Here is a 23,238-nt window from a genome sequence, read left to right as displayed (position 1 = left end):
GTTCGGTTTGGGAATGATAGTTCATGACGTCACCCACGAGTTGTGGTGATGGTGGACACCACTGCTGCAGTGGAGGTACGGGGACTCCCGGGAGAGGTGTAGTGGCGCAGCTAGGTGTTGACCCCTCCATGGGTAGGGGATGTTGGTCCCGGGGCCCGGTTGGCGAGGGCCGGGGTGCAGGGTGGAGGGTTGCAGTGCAGCGCGGCGCGGTGCCGAATGGCACTGGTGTACTCACTCTGACACAAGACACTGGAGTCTCTGGTAAACCAAACGGAATGATGAACAGGGCCCGCAGCCGGCTGCAGCTTTTCCAGTTAGGTTGGCAATGTCCGCCTTTCTCCTGCACCTGTGTGTGAATCTTGACTCCTGTGCCTAGGCACCGGCAGTCCACTCCCAGCATATAGGTGTCGGAGGAGCCCGTTTGCCCGCAGACGCTGGCCCTTTGAATCTCTTGCCTTTGGCGGTGGCACTTATCCAGAATGGTTGGGCTGTTGCCTTCAATCGGGACTTAGGTGGGAATGAACCCCTGAGGTCCAGACCGCAATCAGTTGATTTGACTATGGGGGTGGCTTATAACCTAGTTCGGGGTCTGAGTACCCTGCCTGGTGCTCCGGTATCCAGTTGGCTCCCCGGTTTGGTTCCGGCGGGCCACTACCCTGCCCCGGTCCCTTACGGTTCCACCGGTCGTATTCCCGGTCTCCTGCAGGCGGCCACTACCATCTACCTCCTTGCCAATGGTGACTGGGCTCCAACCCAGCCTCCGGAGTAGTCTGTGGCAGGCCTGAGCACAGGTCTGCTTCTAGACGCAACCTGCCTCCTTCACTGTCAGAACTCCTCTCTCTACTCACTTAAACTCGACTACCTAGGTTCCCGCCTCCAGGCCTGTGAACTCCTTGGTGGGTGGAGCCAACTGCCTGGCTCCACCTCCCCTGGTGTGGACTTCAAACCTGGAGGGTGGTGACAAGGTTTTCGATGTTTGACTGGTGTTACCTAACTGGAAGGGGTATGATGTTGTGTGTGTGACTACCTGGGATGACCTGGATGGTCCAGGGCGTCACAGAACTCGCCCCCCAGGTGGCTGGCTTCAGTGACCGGGGAAGTCCCATGCCTCATGATGGCCACCCCCCCTGCCTACCCTGAGCCATCTCCCCCTGTGAGAAGGCTCCTAAGCTGTATGTAAAGTGTGAATGTGGAACACCGGTGATTAACCTCCCCCTTGCCTGAGATGGGCATCCCACCATAACTGAGGTGCAGAACTCTGTGTTGACCAGAGCCTCAGGAGTGCCACAGCATCCTCTGTGACTGCGATTGTTAGGGTATGTGCGCACTAGGCGTTTTTTTCACGCTGCGTTTTTATGTGCGTTTTTGTCTTAAAAACAAATTTTTTGCCGCGTTTTGATGCATTTTTTGCTGCGTTTTTGCTCACTGCGTTTTTAATCAGTGAACAATGCCATTAAAGATTGTTGATGAAAAAAAAAAGGTCTTATGTCATTTCCTTCTTGAATATGTTCTTCATTGTATGCAGGAGAGCAGACAGCTGCAGAACTAGTGTATGCAGGAGAGCAGACAGCAGCTGCAGAACTACAAGGCTCAGCATCCTCCGTCCAAGACTGTATGCAGGAGTTTTTTGCCCAAAAAAAAAAAATGACATGGGCTTCGCTATATTTTTGTATGCTAGCCAGGTACATCAGGCAGGTATGGGCTGCACCCAACCCCCAGCTGCCTATTTGTACCCATCTGGCAATCAAAAATATAGGGAAGCCCCTTTTTTTTTTTTTTATTTCATGAATTTCAAGAAATAATTAAAAAAAAAATGACGTGGGCTTCGCCCAATTTTTGAGTCCAGCCAGGTACAACTAGGCAGTTGTGGATTGGAATCCGCAGTGCAGGGTGCCCATGCTTTCTGGGCACCCCCGCTGTGAATTGCAGTCCGCAGCCACCCCAGAAAATGGTGCTTTCATAGAAGCGCCATCTTCTAGCGCTGTATCCAACTCTTCCAGCTGCCCTGATGTCGGGTGGCTTGCTAAGTAATAATGGGGTTAGGGCTAGCTGTATATTGTCAGCTGGCCCTAAGCCCGAAATTCATGATGTCACGCCAATATTAGACATGGCCACCATGAATTTCTAGTAAAGATAAAAAAAAACACAACACACAGAAAAATATTTTTATTAGAAATAAAACACAACACAATTAGTGACTCCATCTTTATTGAAATAAAGAACCCCTCTCCACAGTAATCCTGGGTCAAGGGTCCTGCGCCGTCCAATCCGAATCCAATATTATCTGATCGGTTTACTGGACGCAAAGTGATCAGATGATGTCTGGTTCAAGGACGTGAATCACATCACACAGCAGCTGATTGTATAAAAGCCGATTATACAATCAGCTGATGCATCAGTAGAACAAAAAAAAAAATACTGAGTCACGTCCGTACTGATTACCGGCAGCTCCTGGAGCGATCGGATGAGAGTCTGATCCTGTCCCATCGCTGCAGGAGCTGCCGGTAATCAGCTGATGAAGTCTCCTGATGGCAGAATCAGCTGATAAGTTAAGCCGGCCGGGTACTAAAAAGCCGGCGTCACCGCAAGAATTACGATCAGCTGATGCGTCAGGTGACTGCATCAGGTGATCCATCGCCAGGTCCTGCAGGCATCGTACGTGCCCGGGGAGACTGCACACAGCCGGAGCGGCAGTACCGGGAGAGGAGCTGAGAGCGGACATGGCACCGGGACCCTGCAGACACGAGAGTATGACATTTTTTTTTCTACTGTTCACTTTTGTTTTCGCCGCTGCCTCCACCTCCCGCCCAGACATGACGCCGCACGGGAGCTGACATGGCACCGAGCGGGTTGTGGACTGAGTGGTGATGGTACCGCGAGGATTCACGCTTCTGTGTTTACCAACAGAAGGAATCCTCTTCTTGTACACGTCAGTTTAGTATCCACCCCTTTTTAGTCATAGAAACGCAGCTATATGCGTTTTTAATTACGTTTTTGAACATCTCATTGAACTCAATGGGTGAAAAACACAGTGAAAAACGCAGACATAATTGACATGCTGCGTTTTTGTGGTCACCACAAAAACACAGCTACAAAAAACGCTGTGTGCGGACAGCAAAAATGAAAACTCATAGACATTGCTGGGGAAGCAATGTCACTGCGTTTTCAGCGCAAAAACGCGGTAAAAAACGCTGCTAAAAACACAGCAAAAACCCTTAGTGCGCACAAGGCCTTATGCTCCTTGGTGTAGTATAGCATGAGTCAACAGTGTGACGCAGCAGCAAAAAAGGCAAACACCATTCTAGGATGTATTAACAGAAGCATACAGTCTAGATCACGTGAAGTCATTATTCCCCTTTACTCCTCTTTGGTCACATCTCATCTGGAATATTGTGTCCAGTTCTGGGCACCACATTTTAAAAAAGTCATCAACAAACTGGAGCAAGTTCAGAGAAGAGTGACCAGAATGGTGACTGGTCTGCAAACCATGTCCTATGAGGAACGGTTACAGGATTTAGGATTGTTTAGCTTGGAAAAAAGAAGACTGAAAGGAGACTTAATATCTTAAAGGCTGTCACACTGTAGAGGGATCAGTTATATTCTCATTTTCACAAAGAAAGACTAGAAGCAATGGGATGAAACTGATGGGGAGGAGACACAGATTAGATATTAGAAAAAACTTTTTGACAGTGAGGATGATCAATGAGTGGAACAGGTTACCGCGGGAGGTTGTGAGTTCTCCTTCAATGGAAGTCTTTAAAAAGAGGCTGGACGGATCTGTCTGGGATGATTTAATGAATCCTGCTTTGAGCAGGGGGTTGGACTAGATGACCCAGGAGGTCCATTCCAACTCTAATATTCTATGATTCTATGATTCTATGGTACGCTGTAACTTTCAACTCTCCTGTGATTACACATAAGCACAGCTGTACAAGATAGCTATCACAAATATTTCCCTTTTTTTTAATTTCAAACACACTCACCCAAGCAAGTCACCAATGTACAACGAAACTCTACACCAATGAAAAAAAAAATAGTATATGATACACCAGTCATGTATTATCCTGTATATAACACGTTTGTTCACATAGTATAGCATAAAACACAGGAAAAATCTGACTTAATTTGGAGTCTCTTCTGAGTGGCATACGCCTCTGTGCACCGTGTGTGAAGTACTACTCCAGTCATGGGCTCAAATAGCATTTTTTCTCCACTTGTCATGAATCAGATGGGCAGGTGTGACCACGATCTGTCCTGACTCCTCCCAGCTCTGCCCATTTCGGCAGAGTTCATCCAAAGTGTTGTGAAACCATCAAAAGTTGCTGATTTTTTGCATAACTCTGCATTGTTCATAAAATGCGATTTTTCGATATGCCTATGCCTTTTTAAAAGCTTTGATAAATCGTTCCGTATGAGAACAGACAAATATAATACCAGTCACATATTATCCTGCATACAACATCTGATGTCTGTGCACATAATATGCCAAATACAGTGTACATGACTGGTATGGTACTGGTATAGTAACCTTTTCGGCGTGAACCATGACACGCCGAAAAGGTTACTATTTAATCTAGTCTATGTTAGACGGTGAGCTTATTGTAAGCATCATTGAAAGAGCTTATATAGCAGAATAATTGGTTTTGTATTCTAATGGCGACCTCTAGTGGCCTGTTATGGTAATCCATGTCAATCAGATCCTTTGTATGCTAACTTTGGATCTATAGGATTCTAATGACTAATTATGGATTGTGCCTATATGCAGTATTAATACATACAGTCATATGAAAAAGTTTGGGCACCCCTATTAATGTTAACCTTTTTTCTTTATAACAATTTGGAATTTTGCAACAGCTATTTCAGTTTCATATATCTAATAACTGATGGACTGAGTAATATTTCTGTATTGAAATGAGGTTTATTGTACTAACAGAAAATGTGCAATCCACATTTAAACAAAATTTGACCAATGCAAAAGTATGGGCACCCTTATCAATTTCTTGATTTGAACACTCCTAACTACTTTTACTGACTTACTAAACCACTAAATTGGTTTTGTAACCTCATTGAGCTTTGAATTTTATAGGCAGGTGTATCCAATCATGAGAAAAGGTATTTAAGGTGGCCATTTGCAAGTTGTTCTCCTATTTTGAATCTCCTATGAAGAGTGGCATGATGGGCTCCTCAAAACAACTCTCAAATGATCTGAAAACAAAGATTATTCAACATAGTTGTTCAGGGGAAGGATACAAAAAGTTGTCTCAGAGATTTAAACTGTCAGTTTCCACTGTGAGGAACATAGTAAGGAAATAGAAGAACACAGGTACAGTTCTTGTTAAGCCAAGAAGTGGCAGGCCAAGAAAAATATCAGAAAGGCAGAGAAGAAGAATGGTGAGAACAGTCAAGGACAATCCACAGACCACCTCCAAAGACCTCTAGCATTATCTGGCTGCAGATGGTGTCAATGTGCATCGGTCAACAATACAGCGCACGTTGCACAAGGAGAAGCTGTATGGGAGAGTGATGCGAAAGAAGCCTTTTCTGCAAGCACGCCACAAACAGAGTCGCCTGAGGCATGCAAAAGCCCATTTGATTCACATCATGCTTTGGGGCTGTGTGGCCAATGCCGGCACCGGGAATCTTGTTAAAGTTGAGGGTCGCATGGATTCAACTCAGTATCAGCAGATTCTTGACAATAATGTGCAAGAATCAGTGACGAAGTTGAAGTTACGCAGGGGATGGATATTTCAGCAAAACAATGATCCAAAACACCGTTCCAAATCTACGCAGGCATTCATGCAGAGGAACAATTACAATGTTCTGGAATGGCCATCCCAGTCCCCAGACCTGAATATCATTGAAAATCTGTGGGATGATTTGAAGTGTGCTGTCCATGCTCGGCGACCATCAAACTTAACTGAACTGGAACTCATTGCGAGAGAAAGTAAAAAAAATCCTAAAATATTCTTTAACTACATAAACAGTAAAAAACTGAAAAGCGATAGTGTTGGCCCCCTTAAAAATAGTCTTGGTGAAATGGTAGAAGGGGATGAGGGTAAAGCCAACCTGCTGAATGACTTTTTTTCTACGGTTTTTTTACAAGAAAATGCCATGGCAGATGACATAACCAGTGATGCCATAAATTCACCCTTGAATATTACCTGCTTAACCCAGCAGGAAGTACGCCGCCGCCTCGAAATCACTAAGGTTGACAAATCTCCGGGCCCGGATGGCATACACCCCAGAGTACTACTGGAAGTGAGTTCTGTGATAGATAGACCATTATTTTTAATCTTCTCAGATTCCTTAATAACAGGGTCGGTACCGCAGGACTGGCGCATAGCAAATGTGGTGCCAATATTCAAAAAGGGGACAAAAACTGAGCCGGGAAATTATAGGCCGGTAAGTTTAACCTCTACGGTTGGTAAAATCCTTGAGGGTTTCTTGAGAGATGCTATACTGGAGTATCTCAAGAAAAATAACCTTATGACAGAGTATCAACATGGGTTTATGAGGGATCGATCCTGTCAAACTAATTTGATCAGCTTCTATGAAGAGGTAAGTTCAAGTCTGGACCAGGGAAATGCAGTGGATGTTGTGTATATGGACATTTCAAAAGCTTTTGATACGGTGCCACACAAAAGGTTGGTACATAAAATGAGAATAATGGGGATAGGGGAAAATATGTGTAACTGGGTTAAAAACTGGCTCAGTGATAGGAAACAAAGGGTGGTTATTAATGGTACGTACTCGGACTGGGTCTCAGTTCATAGTGGGGTACCACAGGGGTCAGTATTGGGCCCGCTTCTTTTCAACATATTTATAAATGACCTTGTTGGGGGCATGCGGAGTAGAATTTCAATATTTGCAGATGATACTAAACTCTGCAGGGTAATCAATACAGAGGAGGATAATTTTATATTACAGGGAGATTTATGTAAATTGGAGGATTGGGCTGAGAAGTGGCAATTGAAGTTTAATGTAGATAAATGTAAGGTCATGCACTTGGGTAGAGGAAATAACATTTATGATTATGTACTTAATTGTAGAACACTGGGTAAAACAGACACAGAAAAAGACTTGGGTGTATGGGTGGATGGTAAACTTCACTTTAGTGGACAGTGTCAGGCAGCTGCTGCCAGGGCTAATAAAATAATGGGATGTAATAAAAGAGGTATAAGTGTTCATGAAAAAAATATAGTTCTACCTGTGTACAAGTCACTAGTGCGACCGCACTTAGAATACTGTGTACAATTCTGGTCACCGATATATAAGAAGGACATAGCTGAACTGGAGAGGGTGCAGAGAAGAGCGACCAAGATTATTAGAGGAATGGGTGGGCTGCAATACCAAGACAGGTTATTAAACTTGGGGTTATTTAGTTTGGAAAAACGAAGGCTTAGGGGGGATCTAATCACAATGTATAAATATATGAGGGGACAGTACAGAGACCTTTCCAAAGATCTTTTTACACCTAGGCCTGCGACTGGAACACGGGGGCATCCGCTACGTCTTGAGGAAAGAAGGTTTAATCATAATCACAGACGAGGATTCTTTACTGTGCGAGCAGTGAGACTATGGAACTCTCTGCCGCATGATGTTGTAATGAGTGATTCACTACTAACATTTAAGCAGAGCCTGGATGCCTTTCTTGAAAAATGTAATATTACCAGTTATGTATATTAGATTTTATGACAGGGTATTGATCCAGGGAACTAGTCTGATTGCCGGATGTGGACGAAGGAAGGAAATTTTTTCCCCATTGGAACTTGTTTGCCACATTGGGGTTTTTTTGCCTTCCTCTGGATCAACATGTTAGGCTACGGGTTGAACTAGATGGACTTAGAGTCTCCCTTCAACCTTAACAACTATGATACTATGGAATTGTTTTGTAAACAGGAATGGTCAAATATACCTTCATCCAGGATCCAGGAACTCATTAAAAGTTACAGGAAGCGACTAGAGGCTGTTATTTTTGCAAAAGGAGGATCTACAAAATATTAATGTCACTTTTATGTTGAGGTGCCCATACTTTTGCACCGGTCAAATTTTGTTTAAATGCGGATTGCACATTTTCTGTTAGTACAATAAACCTCATTTCAATCCAGAAATATTACTCAGTCCATCAGTTATTAGATAGATGAAACTGAAATAGCTGCTGCAAAAACCCAAATTGTTATAAAGAAAAAAGGTTAAAATTAATAGGGGTGCCCAAACTTTTTCATATGACTGTATGTATTATAGAGGCATGTTGACTTGTCCCACTAATGAGTTGTAAACTCTTATTGTATTTTCAATAAAAAAATTATTAATAATAAGTATTCTAGATATTCCAATTATTGGGCATTTGATCGCTTTTTTCTTCCTTGGGTTTATATTAGTCTTGTGATTTGCCCTTAATATATAGTCCATATATGCTAATTCGTCTGATGATGGTTATTTTACATAGTTGATATCATAATGCATAGATGGTCACTGTCTAACTTTTTTCATGACTGGTATGTGATATACTGTGACTACTTACATCAAACTGTAACAACAACAAAGCTCCCAAAACAGAGTAAAAGACATCCACAAGATAGATAATCTATTGACTGAGGGTCCAAATCTTTAAGGACCACAAATATGACGTCAACATCACAATTTAAAATACTAAATTTTACTAATAATTAATCAGAGATATTTGATAAAAGAGCAAAATTACTCCTCCAATAGACAAAAAAGGGAGACTACGGACACCTGACAATGAAGAGTACAAATTAAAAAAATCAAAGATATATGTATATTAAAAATGACTACAAACATATATGTCAGCACATTCTTAAAACATAAAAAATAGATAAATAGAAACTGATTCACTGTATGTGCAAAATGTGCAAAAGGTGCCTCAAAAATATAATCAGTTCATGATATATAACATAAATCACTAAGATGTGCAAAGATATCCATAAAGTGCATTAATAGCATCAAGGAAGTGTGATGCCCCAGGGCTATGGGGTACATCGTCCCGAGCCGGTTATGGTGATGGAACTGCCGCTGCACAGTTTTTTACCACTGGGGCTGATGGTGATAGCAGCTTGGATGATAGGCCTTCCGCAAGTAGGGCTGGGCCCCAGGGAGTGGATGATGGGATCCAGCACAGAAAGAAGGGAGACCACAAGATGGGGATGCAGTGCAACTGTTGTTTACTCACAGCGGTGTTGAGCTGATGCACTAAGGACAGCTGGTTTCGACCCCTGGTAACTTTTGTTCCAGTGCCGGTGTGGTAACCTGGTGGATTTTACCCCTGCCACCTCTCACTGGTTAGTGGAACCCCACGACTTGGAGTGTCTGGGGGTCCCTTACTGTCTGCCAGCAGTCTCTGGTCCGTACGGCAGGCAGTGTGAACCCTTTAAGCTTGGTGTTCTGTTCAGCTCCATGGCTCTAGCTTTACTTTTGGTGCCCCCGAATTCTTGGGTCAGTGAGGTCCTTGGTGGTCCCCTCACTGTACAGGTATTTGTCAGGTAGCCTGAAGCGTTCGTCTGACCTAGGGCCCTGTGCCCCATCAGAGCTCCGGTTCCAGGGGTACCTGGCTGTAACCTCTCCGGAAACCACTCTCCTATGCCACCTAGGTCTCTGCTACATGACCCCGTCTGGAGACACGTCCGTCCCCTTCAACTCTCACTACCGGACTCCTGTACTGTCTGTCCCCTCGCACCTGGTTGTCGTCTAGTGGACTGGACTGGCTCCACCCCTGGGTGGCCATCCATTAGGTCCTGGACTAGTCAGTCACCCATGATTGGGAGAGGGAAACTGGGGATGTTTATGTGTTTTAGTGGTACCGAAACTGATCTTCCAGGTCCCTGAGAGTAGACCCTGCATCTTTGCCAGGATGCAGTACCTTGTAGTGCCCTGATGGTATCAGGGGTGCAACAGAAGTATAATGTATACGTTCAGTTCAGAAAAATATACTGAATTACATTACTGTTTGCAAAAAAAGTAGAAAAAAACAAATAAATTACTAGAGCTCAAAACCATAAAACTGCATAAGTAGTCAGATTATACATATGCAATAATTTATGCATAAAAGTGCAAATTTGCCAGAGAAGGTACAAAACTGCATGCATATATAGTCAGATCACCAATATTAAACAGAGCTCTAGGTCATGAGACTATTATATACAGTATGTGCAAAAAATATGCATAAAGTGCATCAACAGCATCGATTCGTGTTGTGTACTGATCTGAATGTATGTGCTAAAATATGCCAAAAATAAAAAAATGCATCCTGCATATATGGGTGATCGAATCACTAGTGCAGACAGAACTGCATGTATCTGTAGTCCAACGACCAGTACTTCTATTGGTGCTGCAACACAGCTAAGATATATGAGTAGCTAGTTTATACTGGTTAAAGCATACCATGCTATGAAGAAATAAATCTCCTACGCCAGCGTACGTTTCGTGGTTGCTTCATTAATGAAGAATTCACAGGAATGGACGTTATGAATATTTTTGGAACATATATAATAGTCTCATAACCTAGAACCTTGTTTAGTATTGGTGATTTTGATTACATAGGCATGCAGTTTTATACCTTCTCTGGCATATTTGCACTTTAATGCCTAAATTATTGCATATGTATAATCCAAATACTTTTTTGTAAATTTTTTGCATATTTTTTGCACACATAGTGATGTAATTCAGTATATTTTTCTGAACTAAACATATATAGTTCCTTGATGCTATTAATGCACTTTATGGATATCTTTGCACATCTTAGTGATTAATTTATGTTATTATATACTAGAAGGTGGCCCGATTCTACGCATCGGGTATTCTAGAATTTACGTATTGTGTAGTTAATGTATGATTTTTGTTATATATATATATATATAGATGTTGTTGTGTGTAGTTACCAAGTGTTTGTGTAGCACGCTGTACATGTTCTGGGTGTTGTCTGGGTGTGGCGGGGGGTGAGAGCGGTGTTGTTTGTGTGTTGCATTGTTTGTAGAGCGCTGTGTGTCTGTAGCGTTGTGTGTGTGTGTTGCGCGGTTTGGGTGGGTGTGGGGTGTGTGTGTGTTTTGGGGGGAGGTATGTTTTGTGCAATGTGTGTGTTGTGCGGTATGTGCGTATATTTGTGTGTGCCGCGGTGTTTGTGTGTTGGGTGTTGTGTGTGTGCGGCGTTGTCTGTGTGTGTGGGTGTCTGTGTAGGGCAGTGTTTGTGGTTCCCAGTGTGTTTGTGGTGTGTTGTGCAGTGCGTGTATGGCGGTGTGTGTGTGTGTGTTTTGGGGGGAGGTGTGCATCCCCCATCGTGCTCCATCTCCAATGCTGCGCACCCCCATCGTGCTCCATCCCCCATGCTGTGCACCCCCCATCGTGCTCCATCCCCCATGCTGTGCACCCCCCATCGTGCGCCATCCCCCATGCTGCACACCCCCCATCGTGCTCCATCCCCCATGATGCACACCCCCCATCGTGCTCCATCTCCCATGCTGCGCACCCCCCATCGTGCTCCATCCCCCATGCTGCGCACTCCCCATCGTGCTCCATCCCCCATGCTGTGCACCCCCCATCGTGCTCCATCCCCCATGCTGCGCACCCCCCATCGCGCTCCATCCCCCATGCTGCGCACTCCCCATTGTGCTCCATCCCCCATGCTGCGCACTCCCCATTGTGCTCCATCCCCCATGCTGCGCACTCCCCATCGTGCTCCATCCCCCATGCTGCGCATTCCCAAACGTGCTCCATCCCCCATGCTGCGCACTCCCCATCGTGCTCCATCCCCCATGCTGCGCACTTCCCATCGTGCTCCATCCCCCATGCTGCGCACTCCCCGTCGTGCTCCATCCCCCATGCTGCGCATTCCCGATCGTGCTCCATCCCACATGCTGCGCACTCCCCATCGTGCTCCATCCCCCATGCTGCGCATTCCCAAACGTGCTCCATCCCCCATGCTGCGCACTCCCCATCGTGCTCCATCCCCCATGCTGCGCACTTCCCATCGTGCTCCATCCCCCATGCTGCGCACTCCCCGTCGTGCTCCATCCCCCATGCTGCGCATTCCCGATCGTGCTCCATCCCACATGCTGCGCACTCCCCATCGTGCTCTATCCCCCATGCTGCGCACTCCCCATCGTGCTCCATCCCCCATGCCGCGCACTCCCCATCGTGCTCCATCCCCCATGCTGTGCACTCCCCATCGTGCTCCATTCCCCATGCTGCGCACTCCCCATCGTGCTCCATCCCCCATGCTGCGCACCCCCCATCGTGCTCCATCCCCCATGCTGCGCACTCCCCATCGTGCTCCATCCCCCATGCTGCGCACTCCCCATCGTGCTCCATCCCCCATGCTGCGCACTCCCCATCGTGCTCCATCCCCCATGCTGCGCACTCCCCATCGTTCGCCATCCCCCATGCTGCGCACTCCCCATCGTGCTCCACAATCACACATCAGACAGTATACACGCACACATCTGATCGCATACACTCACACACACACCCCACTTCTCCCTGTGCCCACCGGTGGGCGGTCCCAGCATCTGTGCTGCACGCCGTACTCCTCTGCCGACACTCACAGATCCGATCGCATACACTCACACACACACACACTCACACATCAGAACACACTCACACACATCCGATCGCATACACGCACACACACACTGACGATATCGCACATACACGCTCACACAATCACAACATCCGGAGATACCACATGCTTCCGGCCATGTGATCCTCCGGCAGGTCCTGGAAGGTAACTGCACGCACAGTATCGCCGCCGAGAAGCAAGCGATATCACGGGATGTTGTGAGTGTGTGGATGCGATCTGATGTGTGTGTGAGGTGTGTGTGAGAGTGAGTGTGATCTGATGTGTGTGTGTGTGTCTGTTCTTATGTGTGTGCGTGTGTGTGTGTTCCGCCGCTGCAGGACCTTGATGCGCTCACCTGGGAGCCGGTGTACGCTGGTAACCATGCTACAATATTACATGGTTACCAGCGTACCCCGCCCCCGCTCGCACGGGAGCCCACACCAGCGTACGCCGGCGTACGCTGATGTGGGCTCCCGGGGGTACAGCACTCACCTGGGAGTCAGTTCGGGGAATGCGTGCGGGGGGCGGAGCCAGAGCAAGCGTGCAATGCGTGAGGGGGGCGGGGTGTGGCCGAGTTGCCAATGCGTGCAGGGGGCCGGGGCGAGAGGCCAATCCGTGCAAGGGGGCAGAGCCGAGGCGAGGCGAGCGGCCAATCCGTGCGGGGGGCGGGGCCATGGCGAGCCCAGCGGCCAATCCGCTGTTTGTCACCGTAAGGACACAATTTTGGAGAAAGACAGACAGACAGACAGACAGAAAGACAGAATAAGGCAATTATATATATAGATCATGAACTGATTATATTTTTTAGGCACCTTTTGCACATTTTGCACATACAGTGAATGAGTTTATATTTATCTACTTATTTTCTTTTAAGAATGTGCTGACATCTGTTTGTAGTCATTTTTATTATCCGTGTGTCTTTGATTTTTTAATTTGTACTATACATTGTCAGATGTCTGTAGTCTCGCGTTTTTTGTCTTTTGGAGGAGTAATTTCTCTGTTTTATGAAATAGCTATGATTAATTATTAATAAAATTTTATATTTTAATTTGTGGTGTTGACCTCATATTTGTGGTGCTTAAAGATTTGGACCCTCACTCAGTTGGTTATCTTAGGCTACTTTCACACATCCGGCTTTAGCAGTGCGGCTCAATACGGCTGTGAAACCTATGCAACGGATGCGGCAAAAACACTGCATCCTTTGCATAAGTTTTTACATGCGGCCCGTCCGTTTTTTTCCGGTTGCGTCATGCTACTGGCCGCCGCATGTGGTTTCTTCCACTGCGCATGCTCAGTAGCATTTTTCCGCATCGCGCTGCATCCGGCGTCCATAGGCATGCATTGAAAAATGCGCCGCAGCGGCCGGATGCGGCGCGATGCGTTTTTTTTGCCGGAACAAAAAACGTTCCAGGCAACGTTCCATCCGCCCGCGGCATCGGCTAAATCTGCCGCATGCGACAAAAACCGGACCAAACGCAAGCCCATGTGGCACAATACGGCACTAATGTAAGTCTATGCAAAAAAAAAAAACGCAACCCGTGGCAAAAAAAAACGGTTGCGGTTTTTCTGCAGAGCGCCGTATTGTGCCGCAGAGCAAAAACCGGATGTGTTAAAGTAGCCTTAGATCAAACAGTACAGTATATGTAGGATAGTATGTGATGGTATATGCCAGTGATGGCGAACCTATGGCACGCGTGCCACCAGGGGCACGCTGAGCCCATTCTGGTGGCACGCGTGCTGTCGCCCGATGCTGCAGCTTTGGTCTGCTAGTGCAGTCGTGCCGGCAGATCAAATCTGTGTTGGAGCGGAGGAGACATTTCTCCTCCGCTATGACACTCCTCCTCCCCCAGGCTGCAGTGGGTTGCCTAGGAGACAGAGGAGCGTCAGAGAGCGGCGCCGGCGCCGTCTGCTGGCCGCGTGGGAACTGAGGACCCAGCAGCGCGCAGCGGGGGGAGCGCTGCTGGGTCCTCAGTTCCCATGAGTTTTATAACTCGTGTGCGGCAGCGCCAGCATGGGGTGGGAGAGGGGGAACGCACATGGCAGCGTGGGGTGGGAGAGGGGGAACGCACATGGCAGCATGGGGTGGGAGAGGGGGAACGCACATGGCAGCGTGGGGTGGGAGAGGGGGAACGCACATGGCAGCATGGGGTGGGAGAGGTGGAACGCACATGGCAGCGTGGGGTGGGAGAGGGGGAACGCACATGGCAGCGTGGGGTGGGAGAGGGGGAACGCACATGCCAGCGTGGGGTGGGAGAGGGGGAACGCACATGGCAGCGTGGGGTGGGAGAGGGGGAACGCACATGGCAGCGTGGGGTGGGAGAGGGGGAACGCACATTGCAGCGTGGGGTGGGAGAGGGGGAACGCACATGGCAGAGTGAGGTGGGAGAGGGGGAACGCACATGGCAGCGTGGGGTGGGAGAGGGGGAACGCACATGGCAGCGTGGGGTGGGAGAGGGGGAACGCACATGGCAGCGTGGGGGTGGGAGAGGGGGAACGCACATGCCAGCGTGGGGTGGGAGAGGGGGAACGCACATGACAGCGTGGGGTGGGAGAGGGGGAACGGACATGGCAGCGTGGGGTGGGAGAGGGGGAACGCACATGGCAGCGTGGGGTGGGAGAGGGGGAACGCACATGGCAGCGTGGGGTGGGAGAGGGGGAACGCACATGCCAGCGTGGGGTGGGAGAGGGGGAACGCACATGCCAGCGTGGGGTGGGAGAGGGGGAACGCACATGCCAGCGTGGGGTGGGAGAGGGGGAACACACATGCCAGCGTGGGGTGGGAGAGGGGGAAAGCACATGCCAGCGTGGGGTGGGAGAGGGGGAACGCACATGCCAGCGTGGGGTGGGAGAGGGGGAACGCACATGGCAGCATGGGGTGAGGGAACGCACATGGCAGCGTGGGGTGAGGGAACGCACATGGCAGCGTGGGGTGAGGGAACGCACATGGCAGCGTGGGGTGGGAGAGGGGGAACGCACATGGCAGCGTGGGGTGGGAGAGGGGGAACGCACATGCCAGCGTGGGGTGGCAGAGGGAGAATACACATGGCAGCGTGGGGTGGGGGAACGCACATGACAGCGTGGGGTGGGGGGTGGGGGAATGCACATGGCAGCGTGGGGGTGGGGGAACGCACATGCCAGGGTGGAGGTGGGGGAATGCACATGGCAGCGTAGGGTGGGGGTGGGGGAATGCACATGGCAGGGTTGGGGAACGCACATGCCAGCGTGGGGTGGGGGTGGGGGAACGCACATGCCAACATGGGGTGGAGAACACACATGCCAGCATGGGGGGGAGAACACGCATGCCAGCATGGGGGGGGACATGCATGCCATGATGGGGGGGGTGACATGCATGCCAGGATGGGGGGGAAACATGCATGCCAGGATGGAGGAAACATGCATGCCAGGATGGGAAAACATGCATGCCAGGATGGGGGAAAACATGCATGCCAGGATGGAGGAAACATGCATGCCAGGATGGAGGAAACATGCATGCCAGGATGGAGGAAACATGCATGCCAGGATGGAGGAAACATGCATGGCAGGATGGAGGAAACATGCATGCCAGGATGGAGGAAAACATGCATGCCAGGATGGAGGAAACATGCATGCCAGGATGGAGGAAACATGCATGCCAGGATGGAGGAAAACATACATGCCAGGATGGAGGAAACATGCATGCCAGGATGGAGGAAACATGCATGCCAGGATGGAGGAAACATGCATGCCAGGATGGAGGAAACATGCATGGCAGGATGGAGGAAACATGCATGCCAGGATGGAGGAAAACATACATGCCAGGATGGAGGAAACATGCATGCCAGGATGGAGGAAACATGCATGGCAGGATGGAGGAAACATGCATGCCAGGATGGAGGAAAACATACATGCCAGGATGGAGGAAACATGCATGCCAGGATGGAGGAAAACATACATGCCAGGATGGAGGAAACATGCATGCCAGGATGGAGGAAACATGCATGCCAGGATGGGAAAAACATACATGCCAGGATGGAGGAAACATGCATGCCAGGATGGAGGAAAACATGCATGCCAGGATGGAGGAAAACATGCATGCCAGGATGGAGGAAACATGCATGCCAGGATGGAGGAAACCTGCATGCCAGGATGGAGGAAAACATGCATGCCAGGATGGAGGAATACATGCATGCCAGGATGGAGGAAAACATGGATGCCAGGATGGAGGAAAACATGCATGCCAGGATGGAGGAAACATGCCACGATAGGGTACATTTACCAGGAAGGGGTACATTTACCTGGATGGGGTAAATTAACCAGGATTGGGAACATTTACCAGGAATGGGGTACATGCCGGGATGGGGGAACATTTACAAGGATGGGCAATATGTCAGGATGGGGTACATTTACCAGCATGGGGGAACATGCAAGAATGGGTAACATTTACTAGGATGGAGAACATTTACCAGGATGGGGCCATGATGGGGACAAATATACCAGAATGTAGGAAATATATATCAGGATGGGGGGACATGTTTACCAAGAAGTGGCCGAGGAAGGGGGACAGAACTACACAATGAAGGGGAGGGGAGCCACTCATACGTCTTTATGGGATTTCGAGATGTTCAGACTTTGAAATGTAGATGTGGATTACAGGGTGACCTCTGATTGCATTCCAGGCTAAAATCTCTGTCTAATATGCTGCAATTTTTTTCCAGAAAGATCAATCCAACTGCTGTGTCTGGAAAGGGCAGGGGCTCAGCTTCAATGTGTGGTAAGCATGAGCGTGATGCCCCCTGCTGAGGAGAAGATGGCAAAGGTAAGATTAAAATCAATTCTTTATATAATAGGATTGGTTGGCACTTCGGAAAAAAAATTGGGTTTAGGGCTACAGTTTGGGCACTCGGCCTGTAAAAGGTTCGCCATGACTGGTATATGCTATACTATGACTACAGACATCACATGATACATACAGGATAGTATATGACTATTATACATTATACTATGACTACAGAACATCAGATATACTATTGACATATCTTCTATATTATGGCTGATATTTGTGCACATATGCTGTACACTGGATGGGGTATAGTAGGTGACTGGTATATGATATAATCTGACTACAAACAACAGTTGTTATACATATACATGTGGTTACATGTATACACATATATATGACAGTATGTATAATGTATGACATCTGATTTCTGTAGTCACTGTATATCATATACCAGTCTAAGTATTTTTTATACTGGATGGCTATACTACTGTATGTTCAGGGGATATACAATGATGTAATATGCACTGACTTATCAACCTGGCACCTTGTTACAGGACATATAAATGTTTTATTATATATGGAGAGCCATATACTATAATAAGTGATGTCCTATAACCAGTCTCAGAGTTGATCAGTTCGGTAATGGATTCTGTATTGTTTCTGTGGTCGCTCCACCTTAGGAAAAGTGTGATGTAAGGCAGCAGACTGAACATTGCAGCAGATCAGATGACGCTGGAGGTGATGACTTCACACTGACACTGACAATACAACCTAATCAATGTGAAACTTCAAGCTACTGCAATAATACTCACTGAGCCTCAGTACAATGGCCATGGATGTAATACATGATCCGACCTTGAACTTATCAGGAGGCGAGACCTCTCACCACACAGAGAGCAGAACTATTCTGCAGCTTACTGATCTCTCCTTTCTGTCTCACCCATAAGCGCTTCTCCGGTGGGGAGATAACAGAGAGAGGTAGAAGACGGGTTTTTCATGCCGCGCCAATGATCACCAGTCAGAGGATCAGATTCATGTAGCTTTATTATTGCATAGGTCTACGCGTTTCAGGAGCTCTGCTCCCTTCCTCAGGACCGTCAGAAATCTGCGGTGGGGAGAAGCTGCCAGGTGCCCTTTGTCTTTGCCTGGATTACTGGTAAAGCATATTTTGTAACCGTGTTAACTGGTAGATAGAAAAAAAATAATTGAGAGTCCTCAGTGGTTGATACCTTTTAATGGCTAGCAAAAAAAGATGGTAGTATATAGCAAGCTTTTTTTTGTGGATTACCGTGATCTAATAATGTAATATACAGTGTCGGCCCCCCAGCAGCCCTAATCAGCTGGGGGGCAAATACACCTCTTCCAGCCCAGGCTCAGCTGATAACGAGACTAACACATTACACCCTTTTTATACTTTGGGTGCTGCTTTTTGGCAGTGTCCTACATATTTCTGTAATACAGGACCTTATGGAATATACCTTATAAAGTCATGAAAGTGTTTCACCTGTTTGATGAATATAAAGTAACAATGATAACACTGGAAAAATGCAGAGCTCACTTACATGATCATCTAGGTACCGACGTTCCTCACATTGCGGGTAACAGATTCCTGCTTTAAAGCTGCTGCCTCTGTCACATGTTTTGCATCCCTGAACTGAAGAGTCTATATAGAACATATACAGTAGATACATGTGGGTCATACTGTGGAAATGTAGTAAGCAATCTTTCAATTAACACCAACTTGGAAAAGATAATCACAAAATATACCTTGTGATACATGACTACAGTAACGACAAAAAATAATGTTCTTGGTTTATATAAGGGAAGTTAGTAATTACATGAATGCATATTGCTGCATAAATTTGACCTAAACGTAAATAAAGAGAACTAAACAAAACAAATAACTCAAACATGTTATAATTTGTCATTTTCTAACTGTGGGGAATGATCCAATATTTCATGTCTGTGAGTGGTATAAGTACCTTTAGTATTAGCATGTCCGCTGTCTGATATTTTAAATCAATGGGATGACAGATGCAAGTGGGTGACTTGTTTTAAAACACAAGTTTGTGAAAGTAAATCATGGCGAAAGCAAAGGAAATTTCAGAGTACCTCAAGCATTGTTGTTGATACTCATCAGGATAAAAAATGTTACAAAACCGTCTCTAAAGAGTTTGGACTCCACTAATTTAGTAAGGCAGATTGTGTTCAAAGGGAGGAAATGCAAGGCCATTATTATCCTCCCCATGAGTGATCGTCCAATACGGATCACTCGAAGAGCAAGTCTTATAACAGTCTACAATGTCACAAAGAAACCCAATGTAACCTCTAAGCAACTAAAGGCTTTTTTCACATTGGCTAAAGTTAATGTTCATGAGTCTCACCAACAGCAGGACAAAGAACAACAATGGTATGCTTGGCAGAATTGCAAGGAGAAATCCACTGCTCTCTAAAAGGAAAATTGATGCCCATGTAGTTTGTTAAAAATCACCTGGACAAGAACACTATTGGAACAATATTTTTTGAATGGATGAAACCAAAATTGAGCTTTTTGGTTTAAATGCCAAATAATTATGTTTGGAGAAATAGAAACACTGCAGAAAGACCTCATATCTTCTGTAAAACATGGTGCTGGTAGCATCATGGTTTAGGCCTGCATCTGGGCCAGGACAGCTTGTCATCATTTATGGAACAATGAATTCTAAACGTTATTAGCAAATTCTAAAATTCTAAAGGAAATCTGTCCATGAACTAAGGCGGGCTTTGCACGTTGCGACATCACAAGCCGATGCTGCGATGTCGCACGCGATAGTCCCCGCCCCGTCGCAGGTACGATATCTTGTGATAGCTGGCGTAGCGAACATTATCACTATGCCAGCTTCACACACACTTACCTGCCCTGCGACCGTCGCTCTGGCCGGCGACCCGCCTCCTTCCTAAGAGGGCGGGTCGTGTGAGGTCATAGCGACGTCACACTCACACGACAGGCGGCCAATAGCGGCGGAAGGGCGGAGATGAGCAGGATGTAAACATCCCGCCCACTTCCTACCTTCTCATTGCAGCCGGGAGGCAGGTAGGAGATGTTCCTCGCTCCTGCGGCTTTACACACAGCGATGTGTGCTGCCGCAGGAACGAGGAACTACATCGTACCTGTCTCTGCACTGGCATTATGGAAATGTCGGAGAATACACCGATGATACGATAACGACGCTTTTGCGCTCGTTAATCGTATCATCTAGGATTTACACACTAAGATGTCGAAAGTGACGCCGGATGTGCGTAACTTTCGATTTAACCCCACCGACATCGCACGTGTGATGTTGCAACGTGCAAACCCATCCTTAGTCTCAAGAGAAAGGGGTTAATGCAGAAAAAACAGTGAGATACAAAAAACAAGTCCTTGTACAAAACAATGGTTAAAGAAGAATAAAGTTAAAAAGTAATCGTTTTGTTTCATAAACCAATAGTATAGTTAAAAATAAGAAACTCTGTAATATAACTTAACAGACCAATCTGCTTCTTTCTCCTCCTAAATTGTTCATTCACTCTCAAAATTCCTAATTCATGAGTAAAAAAGCTATATTCAGTGAAGACACATTATTACATTACTGAGATAGGAGAAGGCTGCTGATAAGATTCACTGTAGAGGGGAGGGATGAGGAGAAGGGAGGAGTTCTCTAGCTCCTTCCTCCTCTTCATAGAATCTCATCAGCAGCAACTGTCTTCTCCTATCCCATTTTATCCACGAATTGAGAATTTGGGGAATGAATAATTAGTTCAAGAGGAGAAAGAAAGAAATTTCTCTAGTAAGAAAAAACTTTGCAGTATATTTTATTTTCATGCGTACTCTTGGTTTATGAAATAAAAATAAAATGATGGCTACTCTGTAAAGTTTTATAAACGGCCAGGTCAAATTCCTGACCTTAATCCTGTAGAAAGACATGAAGTGAGTACTTCATGGGGGGGGGAACCACCAACAACTCAGAGCTGAAGCTGTATGGACTAAAGTTCCTCCAAGTTGACGTAAAGTACAATTACTGAAAGATCTAGAGGCATATATTGCTGCTAAAGGGGGTAACACCAGATACGGGAAGCAAAAGTTCACCTTACAGTCACAGACAAGTGAAATTGGAACATTTTCCTCATTTAAAAAAAATGACAAAGTCTATTTTTTTTTACTTAGATGCTTGATTTGGTTCGCTTTATCTATTTTTAAGAATGGTGTGAAAATCTAATGTAGTGGCCAAATTAATGCACAAACAGAAGATACAGAAAAAAAGTCACAAACTTTGAATCTAATATTTTAAATAAAAAAATATATATTATCCCAAGGTAGTGAGAAGGCCAATACCATAAGAAGTAGGATAGAATTGTGTTCTGTGTACATTGAGTTCATGGAATACAATACATCCTATAAATCTACTATACACTAGTATACAATGTATGTTCTAAGTAGAAAAACTGAGATTTCTGTAGGTTAAATTGTATTGTGCAGTAGTAGTAGATCAGGAGCAAAAAGAGCCATATTAGTGATGCAAAGCCATCTTCTAGGCTGTCAGGTATTTGTGCCCAGACTTGACCTAGCCCACTAGATAGCTGGTGAATCTCCTAATGGTCCCCTGAACCAGCAAGTGGAGGCTACCTTGGATTGACCACCACCGACACTGAAACCACACAGGAGCAGTATTAATTAATAAACTACCCAGCTTACAATATACATGCTGCTGGTTAAGATGACTTTTTTTGTGATTCCTGCATCTGACCAGAGTGTCTCGTCTCTGCCCTCCATGTGTCCTGCCCATGGGTGTCACCATCAACCAGGTAAACTATCACTTTCCAGCTTCTTGCTGCCTACCGCCATCCTGCTTTAGTGATAAGCAGCATATCCCTACCATCTATGCCATTCATGGGCTTTAACTATACAGGGCAGCAATGGGATCTATGTACCTAAGCAACAAACTGATAGGCATTAAAAAGTGTTACCCCTCCAAAATTTCTACCTTCTGTTACTGTTTTTCCCTCTGCCTCATTCCATTTGGGAACTACAACTTCCACCATGCCATGACATCTTCAAGATCTTCAGGGAGTTTTTCTTATACCTGGGAACCTGCAGATTGCTTTTCTTTCAATGCTATCTACAGAAATAGATCTTCATGTGTGGGACAATAGCCAAGATATCCACAGTGCTATTACTCATGCTTCCTCTATTACCTATTTTGACCCCTGGAAAACCCTGGGAGCAGGTCTTGGAATCTAGGGATCAATAAGGTTAAATTTCCAAAACAGAGTTGTAGATGAATTACTATTTCTTACTTATGAGCAAACAGCTCAGACTTACCATTGCAGGTTCTACAGCTTGGGTGACACTTCCTGCACTTGTTCCCATGTATGAAAAATCTCTCAGGGCATTCGCTAACGCAATGAGTGGTACCCTCTACCTGGAAAGTACCTGAAGGACATTCTAGACAAGAATCCAAACCAGGACCAGAGCAGAGCTGGCAGCGAGAGTCACATTTATCACATTGGTTGTTTCTTTTATAATATCTGTGGGGAAACAAAAAGATCATAGTATCATAGTATCATAGTTTTTAAGGTTGAAGGGAGACTCTAAGTCCATCTAGTTCAAACTGTAGCCTAACATGTTGATCCAGAGGAAGGCAAAAAAAACCCCAATTTGGCAAACAAGTTCCAGTGGGGAAAAAATGTCCTTCCTTCGTCCACATCCGGCAATCAGACTAGTTCCCTGGATCAATACCCTGTCATAAAATCTAATATACATAACTGGTAATATTACATTTTTCAAGAAAGGCATCCAGGCTCTGCTTAAATGTTAGTAGTGAATCACTCATTACAACATCATGCGGCAGAGAGTTCCACAGTCTCACTGCTCGTACAGTAAAGAATCCTC

At 46.2% G+C, this 23,238-nt stretch overlaps 1 long non-coding RNA gene across 1 annotated transcript in view; it reads right to left on the bottom strand.

The window, feature by feature from the left end:
- Positions 1 to 22,838: 22,838 nt before the first annotated feature.
- LOC142301696 (uncharacterized) overlaps positions 22,839 to 23,238 on the bottom strand; it is a 54,379-nt gene continuing 53,979 nt past the window's right edge. Inside the window, exon 3 of the long non-coding RNA XR_012752868.1 lies at positions 22,839 to 22,874. This is a non-coding gene — a long non-coding RNA (uncharacterized LOC142301696). The remainder of the gene's footprint in view (positions 22,875 to 23,238) is intronic.

The sequence above is a fragment of the Anomaloglossus baeobatrachus genome, chromosome 4 (genome assembly GCF_048569485.1).
Source record: "Anomaloglossus baeobatrachus isolate aAnoBae1 chromosome 4, aAnoBae1.hap1, whole genome shotgun sequence".
NCBI classification, from domain to species: domain Eukaryota; kingdom Metazoa; phylum Chordata; class Amphibia; order Anura; family Aromobatidae; genus Anomaloglossus; species Anomaloglossus baeobatrachus.
The sequence above is the reverse complement of the archived record's forward strand: the minus strand, read 5'-3'. Positions and strand labels throughout refer to the sequence as shown.